We start from the raw sequence: 17547 nt of genomic DNA, 5'->3' as shown, positions 1-17547 counted from the left end.
AATAAATTCTTTTTTTTTTTATTTTATTTCAGCCACTTCCTGGAGAATGGAGAACTTTTCTTTTAAAATTCAGAAATCATGTTAGAGTCTACGGCGGTAATAATGGTAGACAAGGCAGATTTTGGGAAATTAGAGTGATAATCGTAGAACAAGATACAGGAGAGTGTGGTGGTGTTTTAATTGATCGTGAATGGGAAAACTTCATGTCTACTAACAACATTGTTCCTGGTGACAAACTTGATATTTATCATGATAATAATTCCATTTATATTAGAGTTTTTAATGCTGATGGTATTGAAAGGCTTCCTACAGATGTACAAAATGGTGCTAATGTATAAGTTTATTTATAAGATTATGTATAATAAATAAGCTTCCTATTGAAGCATAATATGGTACTAATGTATATTGTTTTTTTTTTATGGAATGTATATTGTTTTTTAAATTAACATTGTTTGTAATAAATATATTTTAATCAAAAATACTAATATTTTTATCAGCAATTAATTGTTTATCTGAAATAAAATGTCAGATATATGAATAACAACAAAACAAGTAACTCGTAATAAGTAACTCATAATAAGTAAATCATAAAAAGTAACCCCCAAACCTAGTAACTAATTATAAGTAACCCATAACAAGTAATCCCACAAAAACAAGTAACTCTTAAAAAATTAAACTCTCCACAAAACAAGTAAATCTTAACAAGTAAATAACCCCAAAAACAAGTAACCCCTAAACAAGTAATCCCATAAAACAAGTAACTTCACAAACAAGTAACCCCAAAAACAAGTATACCACAAAACAAGTAACCCCAAAAACAAGTAACCACACAAAACAAGTAACCACAGAAACAAGTAACCCCAAAAACAAGTAACCCCAAAAAACAAGTAACCCCAGAAACAAGTAATTCCAAAAACAAGTAACTCCCAAAACAAGTAATCTCTAAAAATAAGTAACCCCAAAAACAAATAATTCTTAACAACTAACTCCAAAAACAAGTAAACCCCAAAAAACAAGTAACCACACAAAACAAGTAATTCTTAACAAGTAACTTCAAAAACAAATAACTCATAACAATTAATTCCAAAAACAAGTAACTCATAATAAGTAACCCCCAAAACAAGTAATCCCTAAAAACAAGTAATCCCAAAAATAAATAATTCTTAATAAGTAACTTTAAAAACAATTAACTCCCAAAACAAGTAACCCCAAAAAACAAGTAACTCCAAAAACAAGTAACTCCAAAAACAAGTAACTTAAAAAACAAGTAACCCCAAAAATAAGTAACCACACAAAACAAGTAATTCTTAACAAGTAAACCCCCCCAAATAAGTATCTTTTAACAAGTAACCACAAAAACAAGTAACTCCTAACAAGTATTCCCAAAAACAAGTAATCCAAAAATACAAGTAACCTCAAAAAACAAGTAACCCCAAAAATAAGTAATCCCACAAAACAAGTAACTCTTAACAAGTAACCCCAAAAACAAATAATTCTTAACAAGTAACCACAAAAAACAAGTAACTCTAAAAACAAGTAACCCTACAAAACAAATTACTCCAAAAACAAGTAACTCCAAAAAACAAGTAACCACACAAAACAAGTAATTCTTAAGAAGTAACCCCCCAAATAAGTAAATTTTAACAAGTAACCCCAAAAACAAATAACTCCTAACAAGTAATCCCAAAAATAAGTAATCCAAAAATACAAGTAACGTCAAAAAACAAGTAACCCCAAAAACAAATAATTCTTAACAAGTAACTTCAAAAACAAGTAAACCCCAAAAAACAAGTAACCACACAAAACAAGTAATTCTTAACAAGTAACTTCAAAAACAAATAACTCATAACAAGTAATTCCAAAAACAAGTAACTCATAACAAGTAATTCCAAAAACAAGTAACTCATAACAAGTAATCCCACAAAACAAGTAATTCCACAAAACAAGTAACTCTTAACAAGTAACCCAAAAAACAAGTATCCACACAAAACAAGTAACTCTTAACAAGTAACCCCTAAAAACAAATAACCCCAAAAACAAATAATTCTTAACAAATAACCACAAAAAACAAGTAACTACAAAAACAAGTAACCCTACAAAACAAGTTTTTCCAAAAACAAGTAACCCCAAAAAACAAGTAACCACACAAAACAAGTAATTCTTAACAAGTAACCCCCCAAATAAGTAAATTTTAACAAGTAACCCCCCAAATAAGTAAATTTTAACAAGTAACCCCAAAAACAAGTAACTCCTAACAAGTAATCCCAAAAACAAGTAATCCAAAAATACAAGTAACCTCAAAAAACAAGTAACCCCAAAAACAAGTAATCCCACAAAACAAGTAACTCCAAAAATAAGTAACCCCAAAAACAAGTATCCACAAAAACCTGTAAACCCAAAAATAAGTAACTGAATAAAAAATACAATAAACACATACAATTATAAAATTATAAAATTATAAAATTATTATAAATAAAGAATCCAATTTATGAATACTTACTATGTACCAAGTGAGTGTATAATACTCTGTGTGAAATTCATCAAAATTTGTTGAAAGTTTCCATTTTTTTGCAGTTTTTCCTTTCTTTGATTTGCCTTTGTCTTCAACTTCCACTTGCATTGAATAAGTACGATTATCCAAATAGTCTACTGTTTCAGTTATGAAGTTTATGACAACAGCAGAATAATGTTTTCCATAGTAGATTGGTATGAAATTCTATAACAAAAAAAAAAAACAGAGTATCAAGTTTTTTTATCAAATTAACCCAATATAAGCAATAAAAAAAATCAAAAAAAAAAAAAACCAAGTAAAGAGAACACATACCAACACAGCATCAAATAATTCACAACATTTAACAGATTCCATCCACATATCCCATGCTCCAAAAACTTCTTTCTCATATATACAACCTTCTCCATTATATAAACAGCATAAAAGAGGCCACTGTATTATATATATAAATATTTAAAAAAAGTAAGTATAAACAAACAATGCCATTGTATAACATATATACAAAAAAAATTAAATTCTGAAAAAAGAAAAAGAAAAAGGAGTAATATATTACCATATATTCACCACCAAAAAATAATCTTGGATTCTCATTATTTTGTTTATTAGCCTCAACATAATTCAGCAGGATAAAAAAAAACAATCCAAATTTCAACTTGATATCATTTCCTTCTGAAACAACGTCAAAAATTCTTCTCGAGGCAAACTATAGAATTCACTAAAGTACACTAACAAATCCCTGTTAAAGCATAAACAATAAGTAACTTAAATAAACTGCTGAAACAAGAAACACCATATAATATGTAACAAAATTTACATGAACAAAAAGAAAAGTAACTACTAAAACAAGTAACACCAGACAATTATGATACAAGTAACACCATATAATAAGTAACATATTAACAACATATTAACAATTAACTCCACACAATAAGTATAACAAACCATTTATAATTGCTAAAATAAAAAACTTAAATACAACAAGTAACATATAAAACAAGTAAACCAGGTAGAAATAACAATTTATAATTGCTAAAACAAGTACCATATAAAATACAAAACAAGTAACATATATAAAACAAGTAACATATATTTAACAAGTAACATATATTATAACCAAATAATAATTGCTAAAATAGTAACATATACAACAAGTAACCAATATAATATTAAATTTAGAATAAGTAAAATAAAAAATATATGTAACAAGTAATATATAAAAATAGGTAAAATATTAACTTCAGAATATGTAAAACAAGTCATCATATAATAAAGTAATCAATACAAAAAAAATAAAAAATAAAAAAGAAACTTACGAATCAGACAATTCTGAATATTTTGTAAGGAAACAGTAATCAGCAACCATCAGCCTTAAACTCCTCATTTTTTATACTCTCTTGCAGTTAAGCCTCATAAATTTTGAGATTAACTGTAGTTTATAACCCCCATATGCACCACAGTTAATATCACAACTAAATAATTCAGCAGACTGTACAATAGTATCATCAGAAATAATATTCTTCTCACCATCAGGCCTCCCTTCATCATCCCAAAATTTCCTAAGAATTTTATAAGATTCTCCACGAGTACATCCAGCCACAAAAGAAAGCAACTCCTCTTTTCTTTCTCTCTTTTTTCCTTTTGCCTTAGTAGAATCTTTCTTTTGAGTTATTTTTCTCTTAGTATTCTGTTTCTTGTTGGATGTGGTATCAATAGTCTCAACAGGTTGTGCCTTGTCAGTAGCTTTTTTCTGCACCTCCCTAAGTTCTTCAAGCCATTGTTTAGTTGAGAGATGAACAACTTCTTTAGGAACATCAGAAGTTTTACAAATTTTATCCTGAGACAAAACATGAATAACACCTTCATCCAGAAAATTCTCCTGATACAATGGTTTTAATCCTTGACTGGACAAAACAATATCAGTTGGATTAATCTCAGCTGTAGCTAGTTCTTGGCTTGAAATCGTAGCTAAACTTTCGAGACTTTGAAAAATTTCTTGTGTTGTTTCAACTTGAACATTATCTTCACTAGATAATAATACAACATCTTGACTTGCTTGAACTTCAAAATTTTCTTGGCTAGTTGTTAAAATATCTTGATTTGAGACCACAGGACTATAGACAACAATAGCCTTCTTGCCAGCTTCAGGAACATCTGAAATTGAAGTAGAAACAGGACCTCTAATGTCAGAATCATGTACAAGTGTACCAGAAATAGACTGTGCAAAAGTTTCTGCATTTGCAGCAGAATCAACCGAATGATTACCAAATTGTACATCAGCAACAACAGATCTTTCTTTTTGTGCATCATTTGTAGAAGCATTATGATTAAACTGTTCCAGATTAATAGAATGAACAATGTCCTCAACTACTTTTCTTGCACGAGAAGCACCCAATGGATCATCAGAAAAATAAACTTGTTCAACAAAAATTGGTTCAGCAGCAACATCTTTAATATGTTCTGACACCCACCAAAAGAGAACCGACTTGCAAGTGATTCACTTTCAGGATCAGGGCAAGCAAACAGTTTGAATGAAGGCATTTCATCAACAACTTTCTTCATTTCAATGTTTTGTTTCACTATCTTATCAATTTGATCCCAGAATGACAAATCATTATATATTGGATCTAATTGTGATAACTCAGGAGAATTCTCCTTTTGTTGTTGTTGTTGAGAATGAACTTCAACAGGTTTAAATTGTTGCTTCATTGATTCAATGTAATGCTCAAATTGATAGGACATTAACTTCATGTCCCTCTGCATGAGCATGTAATTTTTTTCCACATCCTACAAGTACATGATATTAACATATTAACACAAAAACAAAGTAACACAAAAACAAGAAACAAAAAAAAAACAAGTAACCATCAACAAATGATGAAACAAGTAACCCATAATCAGTAACAATTAAAAACTAACAAGTAACAGCCTTAACCCCAAAATAAATCCAAAACAAGTAATCCCAAAACAAGTAACACCCTTAATCCCAAAATAAGTAACAAAAAATCTCTTTAAAAAAAACGTAACAACAAAACAAGTAACTCTAAACATCTTAATCAAAGTATAACAAGTAACATTTAAAACCTTAATTAAAATAACACCTAACTCCTTAATCACATTTATATAAATCACTTTTATATAACAAGTTACACCTAGAATAAGCTGAAAATTATAACAAAGTAACCTATAACAAGTAACATATAAAACAGGTAACCTATAACAAGTAACCTATAACAAGTAACCTATATAATAAGTAACATATAAAACAGGTAATCTATAACAAGTAAACCAAAAAAAGTAACACCCTTAATTCCAAAATAAGTAACAAAAAATCTCTCTAAAAAATAATAAGTAATAACAAAACAAGTAACAGTAAACACCTTAATCAAAGTTTAACAAGTAACATTTAAAACCTTAATAAAAAATAACACCTATCTCCTTAATCACTTTTATATAAATGACTTTTATATAACAAGTTACACCTAGAATAATCAGGAAAATTATAACAAGTAACATATAAAAAATAACCTATAACAAGTAACATATAAAACAGGTAACCTAAAACGAATAATTTATAACAAGTAATCTATAACAAGTAACATATAATAAGTAATCTATAACAAGTAACATATAAAACAGGTAATCTATAACTAGTAACCTAAAACAAGTAACACAAAAACAAAAATAAATAGATATCCTATAATAAGTAACCTATAATTAAAATAAACGGGAAATTATAACTAGTAACCTATAACAAGTAATAGTAAATAATAAACTAATAAAAACAAGAAAAACCAAATAAAAAACTAGTAAGAAAACTTACATTCTTTGCAACTTGATAAATTTCTTCATTTGTTTGAATATCAGAAGGGATTTGAAATGAAACAAGACGAGAAGAACCCGCAATATCCAAACTTTGAACAGCATCAGCTCCAATAGAAACCAATCCATCAACAACTTCAACATCCAATATTTGTTCAGTATCATCAGATCTTACTCCATGTACAACTCCATCAGCAGCTCCATCATTAACATCAAAACCTTCATCTGGATCATTTTTAAATAAAGAAGCCTTATATTTTGCAATTATATTTTCAATTTCAATATTCTTCTCACTCAATCGCTTTCTTTTCAATACATTGTCATTTTCATTCTCTTCTTGAGACACATCAGAAAGTTTATATTTCTGAATAATTTTCTGATATTCATTTGCATTATCAATCTTATCAGTCTTCTGTCCATTGTCATTTGCATCATCAATCTTATTTTGACCAATATAAATATTGGCCTTCCTTAAGAAACACTTCTTCTTGATTTCCTTTTGCTGTTCTTTTTGTTCAGCATCATCAAAATCAATTTTCCTTTTCAAACTCTGTTTTTTTACTTCCTTTTTCTTTTTCTTTTCAACAGACTCTTTCTGTTTTCCCTTCTGTTTTACTTCTTCCTTTTGAAAATTTTTCTTTTGAAAATTTTTCTTTTCAGCACTAACATCAGAGTCTTTCTTTTTTCCTTTCTTTTTTTCTACATTCTCAATCACATCTGCAGCAACAAATTCAGACACAGGGTATGTATCCTCATCCAAAGTTCCATGACCATAGTGTCCATTTTCCTTTACCAAACTATCTCTAAAAGATTCATCATTCCAATGCTTAATCAGAGGCAAAGAATTATTAACAGAAAACCCTTCAACCAGAATCCTATGAAAATAACAAATCTGTAACAACAGAATACAACCAGGCACATACTTCTGAGTAGGAGAACAACTCCCCAGTTTGTCACACAAATCATCTAAAACGTATTCACACCAATTCAAGTTCTTGATTTGCTTAGTATCCTCCAAAGCTAAAACCAATTTGAAGTCAGCTGATCGATTTGATGTAGGAGCAAGTAAAGTAACCATTGCATACATAACAAAGCGTTTTTTAAACTCGTCATTTCCTTTCTGCATCTCCTTATCATTTAACATCTTATTCAACAAAAGAGGAACTGAAATATCTAGAGATTTAGATCCATATAAGTTCCTCCAATTTGTTTTCAAGTCAGAATTCTGTCTTTTAATTGAAATAGGAACATCTTTTGTTCCCATTGGTATCTTAAAAACATCATGAACATCAGCCGCTGTTAACTGAAAACTCTGCCCAGAAGGTAAGTTAAACTTACAATTTTCAGCATCAAAAGAACTGCAGAGCCAACGAACCATTTCCGTTGGAAATGAATTCAACTTAATCAACTGTAAACTCCCAAAGCCAATAGCTTTTACAGCTTTAACTTGATCTTCACTTAACTTCTTAAATAAATCCATAATACCAGAAGGTCTACTACGCAAAACAATTTCATCTTCCCTAAAACCAAAAAAAAAATAGAAATATAGTATTCATTAATTTGACAGAATAAGTAACATCTTAAAAAAAACACCAACTTAATCACTTATACACTTTATACAACAAGTAACACCTACAATACATATCAAACAAATAAGTAATCAATTAAACAAAAAAAACCTTACATCACTCTCGTATAACAAATGACCTAATGTAATATCTATCAATTTTAATAAATTCAACATCCGTAAAACAAAAAAAGTAAAAATAAAATGTAACAATGAATTGATAGAATAATTAATAAAACCCTTTACAAGAACAACTAACAACTTAAATCATTTTTAAATAAGTAACACCTACAATCTTGAACACAAACAATTAACCATAAAAAAAAAAATACTTATACAAGTAATTTTCTTATACAACACCACCTTAACTAGTAATACCTTTATCATTTACAAGTAACACCTATCAAGTAACTTGATAAATTTAACAAACACCTTAATCACATATATATAACAAATAAGTAATAAAAGAAGAAATTTCATACCCCTCTTCAAGTTTTACAACTTCAACAACTTGACTAGAACTTGCAGCAGGTTTACGAGTTCTACGAGGTCGTGTATTTACAATTGAAGGTTTAACATCCACATCTGGTTTAACATCATCCTTGTTAGAAGGTGGCTGATCAACCCCCACAGAAATAATTTCTTTTGGAATTTCAGTATTACCATTATCAGAATTAGCATTGCCATCATTCAAATTTTCAGCATTCAGATCATCACCATCTTTAGATAGGTTCATATCCTTCTCAAGATTCTGATTTTCTTCTAAATCATCTTCATCAAGAATAAACATACCACTATTTCTAACTACTTCACCAGCTTCAAATTCTTCAGTAGGCTCATTATCTACAACATTTGATTTATCCATAAATTGTTCAGTTTCTTCATCTTGTGTAACATTCAATTTTTCTGTTGAATTAAAAAAAAAACAATTAACTTTCATATAAGTAAAATCAAAACAAGTAACAATAAAAATACTGTAAACACAATAAGTAACAAGTAATCAATAATTATATAGCAAGTAACAATTGATTATAAAACAAGTAACAACTAAAATCTTTATAACAAGAAATAAGTAACACCTAAAATATCTAGCAATTATATATAATCAAAATAAGTAACAATCTTATAATTATCCAAAAAGAAGTAACAATAAAAATCATGCACTAATGATAAGTAACAAGTAACCATTAATTACATAACAAATAACAACAAGTAACAAAATTATTAAAATTTAATAAATGATGCTACAAATAAAAAATCAATTAAACCAAAACCTAACAAACGCAAAAATAACAACAATAACCATAACAAACATACACGTAATCTGCAAAAAAACAAAAATTAATATATAGAACAACAAATTAAACAAGTAACTCTTCAAAACAGTTGAAAATATAAGACGAAACTCAAAAAATAATCGCAAAATATGCCGATAAAAAATTGGGCGAAATAATGTCAAAATTCTTAAAAACAATTGCAAAAATGAAAATAATGTCAAAATTCTTGATAAATTCTTGAAAAGATGAAATTTAGGGTTTAAACTTACCTGTCTTTCCCTTAGGATGAATAATCTTCAATTTAACCATTTTTAATAATTTTGAAACAAAATATAAACAATTTAGAGAAAATAGTGAGAAAATTTAGGGAAAACAGTGAGAAAATATAGAGAGTAGAGAAAAAATTGCAGGGAGAGAGAGAAAATAAAAGTGAATAATAATGGCGGTTTTTGAAGTGACAACTCTATTAATGGCGGTTTGGGAAAAAAAAATTCAAATATAACGTTTCAAATTCTAAAATAACGGAATATGTAATGGGTTTGTTATTTTTGAAATTGAGGTCTGTAATAATTTGGGCCTAAACATATTAGGCCCGTTATGTATGATGGCCACACAATGTAAGTGATACAAACTTTAATACTAGATTACTTAGCTACAGTAATTAGATTTTTATTATATATTTTTATTACTTAATTTTAAAATTATTTATGTTTTTCATACATACTGCAATCACACTATTATATTATTTTACATGTAACACTAATACAAGAAATTATTAATACAAATAATAAATACAAGAAATCCAATACAAGAAATTATTAATACAAATAACCAATACAAGTAACAAGTAATCAATAATATAAGAATACACAACAAGTAATCAAATAAAAAAATACAAATAAACAAAAATACAATATAAACAAGTATATAAAAATATAAATGACTACTAATACAATAAATACCAGTAATACAAGTAACGAATACAAGTAACACTAGAAATACATATAATCAATATAAGTAATACAAGTAACCATTACAAGTAATTAATATAGCTAAGCTAATACTAGTAACAATTAATACAAGTAACACTAATTTTACAAAAAAGACCAAACAAACATAACAGTCATTTTACAAATATAATTAACAAGTAACAAAACCCCAATAAAAAATAAAAATAAATAAATAAAAATTTTAACAAGTAACCCCCCAAAAATAATTCAAGTTATTCAAAGAAAAAAAATAATCAAGTAATCCAAAAAAAGTAATCTAAAATACAAGAAACTTCTTATACAAGTAATCCAATACAACTAACAAGTAACCAATACAAGTAACCAAAAAATACAATTAACTACTAATACAAGTAATCAAATATCAAGTAACAACAAATAACTAAAAATACAAGTAACTAAAAAAAAACAATGTAACTAAACAAGTAACCACAAATACAAGTAATTAATAATATAATAAATCTAAAACAAAAAACCATGTAACCAATACAAGTAAACATTTAATACAAGTAATATTCGTTTACAAATAATCAATACAAGTAATCTAATACTAGTAATCAATATAGCTAATCTAATACTAGTAACAATTAGAACAAGTAACACTATATAAATAATATTATAATAAATAATATTAATAAAAGTAATAATACTACTAAATACTATTCAATTACAAGTAAACAATACAAGTAATCTAATACTAATAATCAATATAGCTAATACTAGTAACACTATCAAATAACTGATTAAAAACTCATTCAAATAACCATTATAAATAAAATTAATAAAAGACAGTAATACTATATAAATAATGATGTAATTTTAATAATGTAATTACAAACTTTTCTATTGAAGCTTTAAATCTAAAGTTTTCAACATATTACTAACTGAATTTTTTTTCAGAACTTCTTACTTCTTTATTGTAACAACAGCCTTAATATTCTTTGCTATTTTCTCTTCACCTATAGTTGCAGCAATCAGGACTACTTTTCTCTCTTCTATTTAGCTCTGGCTTCTTCTTCTTCTTTTTTCCCCTGTTTAGCCATCTTCATCTTTAAACTCCTCCTTCTGCTATTAATCAGACTAGCTCTCTTAGCCTTCAAACTTTGTTGAACCAGTTTATTAGCTTTTGAAATCTTCTCATTAAGAATAACTTCAGCATAAATTTATTCATTGTTGTCACAAAAAGCATTCACACTTTTTAAAACATCAGGTCGACACAAATTCAAATTACATAAAACCAGTGATGCACATATTTCTGCTCTAAAACGACGTCTCTCCAATGCCTAAAAAACAATATACATTTAGAAAAAATAATTAGTATCTCATAAAAAAATAGAAAATAAAAATAAATAAAAATTAAATAGATAAATATTGTACCTGAGTTAAACTTTTACATTTAAAAGGTTTCCCTTCATATGTGGCACAATGATACAAACAAAAAATTCCACAGTCATTAGTTTCAGAAGCACACTTTTGAGAATCAAGGGGAATCATACGAATGTCGAAATCCTTGACAAATTCTCCATTATCATGCCCTTTTGAAACCAAATATTTTGACATATAAAGTCTCTGAAATAAAAAATATATATCATTAAATACAAGTTTGTTAAAACTAAAATAAGTAAAAAAATCCCCAATACAAGTAACTGCAGTAATTCACAATACAAGTAACACACATATAATAACCCATAAACAAGTAACACTCATATAAAAACCAGTAATCAATAATAACCAAACAAGTAACACCCATATAAAAACCAGTAATCAATAATAATCAAACAAGTAACATCCATATAATAACCCATAAACTAGTTACAGTTATATAAAAACCAGTAATCAATAATAACCAAACAAGCAGCCATTCAACAACTAACACTAATATAAAAATCCCCAATACAAGTAACTGCAGTAATTCACAATACAAGTAACACCAGTTATTCAATATCTATACTGTCTATAATCATAGAATAAATCATTCAAGTAAACTCATATTTTTTAAATACATATTTATCAATAACTTATATAAGTAATCCCAAGTACAATAACCCTTCATTAAAGTCCAAATACAACTAAATGCAGTAATTCAAAATAGAAGTAACACCTGTTATTCTATACCAATAGTTTATATATATTCATTGAGTAAACCATACAAGTAACACATATATCATTAAATAAAGATTCTCATTCAAGTAATCCTCAGAACAAGTAATCCCTGAAAAAATCCCCAATACAAGTAATTATGAGTAAACCACATAGTTTATGAGTAAACTACATAAGACATAAATAAAATAAACCTATGAATAATACAAGTAAAATACAAGCAATCAAGTACTATTTCTAATTTAAATAAAAATTTTATACTTACCAAATACCATGCGAGAGTATAAAAATCTGTGTGAAATTCATCAAATTTTGTTGAAATTTTGAATTTTTTAGTACTCTCTTTGTTTGCACCTTTCCCTTTCTTTGAATTTGGCTTATTTTCAACTTCTACTTGCATTGAATATGTTAGGTTGTCCAAGTAATCAACAGTTTGAGTGTAAAAATTTATACAAACAGCTGAATAATGATTGCAATAGTATATTGGTATGAATATCTACAAAAAAAAAAAAAAAAAAAAAAAAAAAAAAAAAAAACAGCACAAGTTAAGTATATTATACAAAAATATATAAAAAAAAAAGAAATAAAATAGTAAAAAGAAAGCATACCAACAATGCATCTACCAATTCACAACATTGAACTGATTCAATCCACATATCCCATGCTCCAAATATTTCATTTTCATATATGCAACCTTCTCCATTAAATACAGAACGCAAAAGAGGCAACTGTATATAAAAAGCATATATTAAAATTTTAAAATATAAACATTAAATAAATTACTTCAACATAATTCAGCAGGATAAAAAAAAATTACCATATGTTCACCACCAAAAAAGAATCTTGGTTTTTCATTATCTTGTTTAACCTCAACATAATTCAGAAGGATAAAAAAACAATCCAAAATTCGACTTGAAATCAATTCCTTCTGGAACAATGTCATAAATTCTTCTCTAGGTAAACTGTAAAACTCGTTATAATAAACGAGAATCTCCCTGTTCAACATAAACAATAAATAAATAAGTAAAATTTACAAAAATTTACAAGTAACAAATAAAACTTATAAGTAACATTAATAATGAATACTTAAACTACTCTAAGTAATTCTACTAAATTCTTTAAAACCTTTTCAACTAACTACAGGTATTCAGGGGGTAGTAGGAGTACAAGTAACCCCTAATTATTACAAGTAACCCTATAGTACTATAACAAGTAACCTTAATGAACTATAACAAGTAACCTTAAGGTACTATAACAAGTAACCTTAATGAGCTATAACAAGTAACCTTAATGTACTCTAACAAGTAACCTTAATGAACTATAACAAGTAACCTTAAGGCACTATAACAAGTAACCTTAATGTACTATAACAAGTATTTTAAGACACTATAACAAGTAAAACAAAGGCACTACAACAAGTAACCATGGTGCAATATAATAAATAACTTTACTAAACTATAATAACTAACACTAGTGCAACAAGTAACATAAGTAATATATACAAATAATCCCAGTACATTATATAACCACAAATTATACAAAATAATTATTAAAAAAAACAAAAGATAAAATAACTTACGACATATCCAGTCCAGAATAATTCTGAACAAAACAATAATCTGCAACCATCAACCGTAAGCTCCTCATAGTAGAAACTCTCTTGCGGTTAAGCCTCATAAATTTTGATATTAACTGTAATTTATAAGCACCATGTGCACCACAGTTAATATCACAGCTAATTAATTCAGCAGATTGTAGGGCACTATCATCAGAAGAAGTATTAATCTCCTCACCATCAGGCATCCCAGCTTCATCAAAAGTTTGTCTAAGAATTCTCATTGATTCTTCTGGAGTACAACCTGCCACAAATGATGTCAACACTTCTTTGCTTTCTCTCTTTTTTCCTTTCCCTTGTGTTGAAGCCTTTTTCTGGGTATTCTTCCTCTGAGTATTCTTTTTCTGAGTAGACTTCCCTTTGGTGCCATCAGAAGAAATAACATCTTTGTCAGACAAGTTTTTTTGAGAAGCAGCAGATTTACCACTTCTCTTTATTTCTCTAATTTCATCAAGATATTTTTGAGTTAAAGGATGAATCTCTTCTTCAGGATTTTGTTGAGTATCATCTTGAGTTGAAAGAGGAATAACTTCTTGTGAAATATCTTGAGTGGATTGATTAAACTCCTGGCTTGACAAAACAATCTCAGTTGGAATAATCTCTTGGCTTGACAAAACAATCTCAGTTGAAGATATATCTTGACTTGGAAGAGTAGCAAATGTGTCAAGACTCTGAAAAATATCTTGACTTACCCCGACTTGGCTATTTAAAACAAGGTCCTGGCTTAGGACTATAGGGAACTATAGCCAGTGGATTAACTTCAGGAACAGAAGCAAAAGTAGATATTTTTTCAACGAGAACAGATGATGATTCAGGAACATCTGAATGAGGATCAATTTGCACATCAGCAGTGACACCATTTCCTTCTCCAGCATTCAGATCTTTGGCATCATTGGTTGGTTCACTATTATTAATCTCTTCTAGATTAATACTTTGTAAAACATCTTCAACAACTGATTTTGCCCGATCAGCATCCAATGAATCATCAAAAATAGAAACCTCTTCAACAGGAATTTGTTGACCACCAACATTTTTCTTACTGTTCTGAAAATCATTAACAGATAACTGATTTTCAGATGAACCAACTTGAGGATCAGTTGATGAAAACAAATTAAATATTGGCATTTCATCAAGAACTTTCTTCATTTCAATATTCTGTTTCCCAATCTTATCAATTTGATCCCAATATGACTGAGCATTATAAATTGGATCCAACTGAGACCCCACATGAGAATCAACTTCAACAACTTTCCATTGTTGCTTCATTGACTCAAAATAACGCTCAAATTGATAGGACATTAATTTCATGTCCCTTTGCATTAGCATGTAATTCTTTTCCATATCCTACAAATAAAATTGAATCACAAATTAAAACAATTAATACCTCTATAATTCATAAAACAAGTAACTATACATACAAGTAACAAAAATTAAAACAAATAATACCACTTTAATTAATAAAACCAGTAACTATACATAAAAGTAACCAATACAAATAATTTATAAAAAAATCAATAAATTATATAAATTTCAGAAAAACTAGTATCCAATACAAGTAATCCATCCATTCAACTAATAATTAACTATAACACACAATATTACACAAGTAACATAAACAAAGTCAAGGTAACTATATAAACAAGTAACTCAAAATAATATTAATACATATAAAAGTAATATTAATAGAAAATACAAATAACCCCAATAACAACATACAAGTAAATCCAAAATATTGAATGGCTGCTTGTTTGATGATTATGGGTTACTTTAAGAGATTTTTATATGGGTGTTACTTATTTGGTTATTATTGATTACTGGTTTTTATATGATAGTTACTTGTTTATGGGTTATTATATGGGTGTTACTTGTTTGATTATTATTGAATACTGGTTTTTATATGGGTGTTACTTGTTTGGTTATTATTGATTACTGGTTTTTATATGAATGTTACTTGTTTATGGGTTATTATATGTGTGTTACTTGTTTGGTTATTATTGATTACTGGTTTTTATATGAATGATACTTGTTTATGGGTTATAGGAATGGCAACGGATCGGATTCGGGTCGGATGTGGCTAAATCCGAATCCGATCCGTTTAGTAAACGGACCCTGGACTCGGATCCGAATCCGAGTCCGAATCCGAAAAATCCGAGTCCGAATCCGATCCGACTCGTAATTTTCGGATCCGAATCCGGTCCGTTTATTCGGACCTCCGAAATGATCCGAATATTTTTTTATTTTTTATTTTTTGTAATGTCATATACCTATATTTGCTTGCATTGTCATACTAATTAAAGTATAAACATAACATATTTAAATTATAAATTAAGTTACATAACAAAATTTTGCTACAAAACAAGCAAATAATTGTCCCAAGTTATAGAGCATATGCTTATACTCTTGGATTCAGACTCGGATCGGACTCCGTCGGACTTTGCGTAGGGTCCAAGTCCGATCCACCTCCTATTCGGATTCGGATCTATTTTATCGGATTCGGATTCGAACTAATTTTAAACGGATTCGAATCGGATTTTTTCCTTCGGATCGGATCGGATTCGAATCGAATTCGATTTAAATTGCCATCCCTAATGGGTTATTATATGAGTGTTACTTCTTTGGTTATTATATCTTACTTGTATTAGGTTTACTTGTAAAATTTTCTTTTAATGTTTTCCTTTAATAATGTTAATTTTTCTTTTATTTTAGGGATGATGTTATCGTTCTACGATGTAGACCTAATGGTGTTATGGAATTATTTAAAAATTTAACTAAAGATCAAATGAAAGCTGTTAAAGACATAGGATTTGGTAGCTTATCATTAATCAAGTTAGAAACATTTCCAACAGAAATGATTAGATGGCTATGCGGTTTTTTTGATACAACAACTTGTCAGTTTAATCTTCCTTCTGGACAGAGTTATCAGCTTACTACAGCTGATGTGCATGATGTGTTCATGATACCTATGGGAAAAACAGAGGTTCCTATTTCCCTTAAAAGACAGAATTCTGATTTGAAGTTTGCTTGGAGATCGATGTATGGGACTAAAATTCTGGATATTTCAGTACCTCTTTTATGGAATAAGATGATAAATGATGATGGGATGAAAAAAGGCAATGATGATTTTAAAAGATGCTTTGTCATGTTTGTAATGGTTACACTACTTGCTCCTACATCAAATAGATCTGCTGACTTCAAACTGGTTTTGGCTTTGGAGAATGTTAAAGAAATCCATAATTTCAACTGGTGTAAGTATGTGTTAAATGATTTGTGTGAGAAATTATCAAGTTGTTCACTAAGACAAAAATATTTGCCTAGATGTGTTTTGTTGCTGCAAATATGTTATTTTCATAGGCTACAGGTGGAAGGGAGTGTACTTGATTGTTCATTGCCTTTAATTCAGCATTGGACTGAAGAAACTTTTAGGGATAGGTTAGACAAGGAAAATGGAAAGTATGGTGATGGTGAGTTAGATGAAAATACATATCCTGTAACTGTAGTTGATGATGCAGAAGTTGAAGTTGATGATGCAGAAGTTGATGATACAGATTATTCTAAGAAGCTGCAAAAGAAAGAAAGAAAGTCACTTGTCTCTAAGAAAAAAGAAGAAAAAGAAGAAAAGAAAAAGGAAAAAAAATAAAGAGTTGGTTGTT

This window comes from Chenopodium album, chromosome 6 (assembly GCF_948465745.1).
Source record: "Chenopodium album chromosome 6, dcCheAlbu1.1, whole genome shotgun sequence".
NCBI classification, from domain to species: domain Eukaryota; kingdom Viridiplantae; phylum Streptophyta; class Magnoliopsida; order Caryophyllales; family Amaranthaceae; genus Chenopodium; species Chenopodium album.
The sequence above is the reverse complement of the archived record's forward strand: the minus strand, read 5'-3'. Positions refer to the sequence as shown.